Here is a 2,500-nt window from a genome sequence, read left to right on the forward strand (position 1 = left end):
GGGATCCTAAATGCTCGCCTCATGCTTTTAGCTAACAGCCTGTCCTGCCTGCTATGCCTTGCCATGCCATGTCAAACTTGAAGAAATCCGCCAGATTGCATAATAAAACACTCCTAATTATACCTCCGACACAATGCAGAGTCATCGCATTCATTCTAATAGATTTTCTTCCTGGTTCTTTTCTTTTTTTTCTTCTTTTTTTTCACGGCGCGCTCTGAAAAGTGTCAGCATCAAGTCGTGTTTGCGCCGTCAGTCTGACAGGCCGGCGTGAGCTCCCTGTGGTCTGATCAGCATTGTGATGGCTGCAGCGGAGACCCAGTCAGGCCTATTGATGTTCCTATAATCCAGATACACTGCAGGGGTTAATGAGCGTATTGACCCGGCTCTCGCTGTGACCTCACTTCCTGCTGCTCAGAGACGAGGGACGAAGCAGCTCTGGGAATGTGTGTGTGTGTGTGTGTGTGTGTGTGTGCGTCATTTGCACATAATGGGGGGGAAATGATTTTTGTCTTAATGTTGCATCTAAATTGACCTCCCGCCCTTTCTCAGCTGTTTAGTTCCTGTAAACCTGAGCGGAATAGACAGGTGTAAGTAGCACGCTGAATAACAAAATGACAACAAGCTAGCATTTGTATTCTCTCTACCTTTTTCTCCCTTACCTCTAATCTGCAGAATATTAAGGGAATATTCTTTAAAGATACCCCTACTTCAGGTTTATTTATTCAGCCAACGTCAAGGGCAAGAGGACAAACACACACAAGGGGAGTGGTAGTATATGAGCCACATGCAGGCTACAGCCTTAGACCTCTGGGGCACAGTTTGGCTTTTTAGCCCATTCACTTCCCTCCGACCGACACGGGGCGTGGAGTGGCACAGGGCGAGAGGTCGACAGGGATTGGCTCTAGTAGCTCTATAGACTGCGACTCAAGACTATAATACCCATGATTCATAGGTCAGTGTCCCCTCTGAGCCCCGGTCAAGCCACTGGGGTCGGGCGAAGGGGCTTTAAACTGCAGGTCGCCCCCGGGGGTCGAACTGGCTTTGGGGAGGCTGCATTGTGATTACAAAGAGGCGCACACACACACACACACACACAAACACACACACACATGCATTGCCATCGCTATCTGTCCCTCTACCTCCGCACCCTTCTCTCATCCTGTCTAGTCGAACTACCCAGCCCCCCAGCCTGCATTTCCCAGAGGGAATGATTGACAGTCAAACCCTTAACGCTGACACTCTGACAGCTACAGCTCAGCCGCTGTGCTATGTGTGTGTGTGTGTGTGTGTGTGTGTGTGTGTGTGTGTGTGAGGCGGTGCTGGCAGGGTTATGGTCAACGAAGGTCACACTGTGTTGTGACTGACATTCCTAAAAGATGCCTGATCTATACTTGGGACCCGCTGTCGATGGTGGTGCAGCAATGGGGTGTGTGTGTGTGTGTGTGCACGTAAAAGAAAGAGAAAAGGATGGCGCACAAGCAAGTGCAAATGGCTCTGTTCCAGGTGCCGGCGGTATATTACAGTGGAATGCCAATATACTGTAGCGGCCGTTTCCACCTCCTCATTATCTTCTAGCACTGAAACACAAGCCTCATTTATTACTTCTTCTTCCCTACTCGTCACCCCACTTGAACAGATATAAAAAGTAAAATTGCTCACGTTCCTTTACACGCAACTTCATCCATCACCATTCTTCGATCCTGTTTGTCTCAGCGCTTTTCTTTATCGTTCCTCCCTAACAAGCCATCCTTTTATCTCATCTCCCTCTCTGGCTTTTGTTCCCCCTCTCTCCCTAGTAGTCTATTAAGCCCCACTATTAATTTGTGTGTGTGTGCGTGCGCTCTACGTGTGTCTGCATGTGTGCCTGTCAGAGAGAGTTCATTTGAATTTCCCTTCAATCACTTCCTATTACCTAGGTGATAAATCAGCAATGGCTGACAGCGCCCCCACCCACCAATGCTGCCCCGGGTCCAAATGAGCACCCAACCAGTCTGCCTGCACTGGGATAGAGAAAGGGAAAGAGAAGGAGAAAGTCCTCGCCAGTCTCTCCATCCAAAAAGCTTAAAAAGAAGCAGAGAGGTGAAAGGTGATCTCTTCTGTAGGGTGGAGATGGTTAAACTGGTCAAAATATGCTGACAGACTCATAATGCACAATAGTATAAGAGCCCTACGCACGGCCTATCCCGAAGTGTGAATCTCTAAAATCAGGTCACAGATATATTGTTTTATTTTGTTGTTTTCTTAAGTTTAATTAATTCCACAAACAAGAAAAAATTGTGTATTTGTCGGGGACTATTTTCAGTAGTGAATGAATACACATTTTGTACTCCAGTGAGTATTACTGACAGCAGGACAATGCATGTAGGATTGACCCAAAATACATCACTATGTTCATTGCAGCATGTCATCATTTGATTTGCGCATCACCTGATGTTTTGTGTTTTTGTGCTTCCACAAAGAATAATTGCAACTGTTACAAATTCACATCGCTGCCAGTATG

General features: G+C 47.0%; 1 protein-coding gene across 2 annotated transcripts in view; it reads left to right on the forward strand.

The window, feature by feature from the left end:
- The window catches only part of pax5 (paired box 5), a gene marked incomplete at both ends in the record, with an annotated part of 47,198 nt that overhangs the window by 29,398 nt on the left and 15,300 nt on the right, over positions 1-2,500 (forward strand). The window lies entirely within an intron of this gene.

The sequence above is a fragment of the Taurulus bubalis genome (genome assembly GCF_910589615.1).
Source record: "Taurulus bubalis genome assembly, chromosome: 6".
NCBI lineage: Eukaryota > Metazoa > Chordata > Actinopteri > Perciformes > Cottidae > Taurulus > Taurulus bubalis.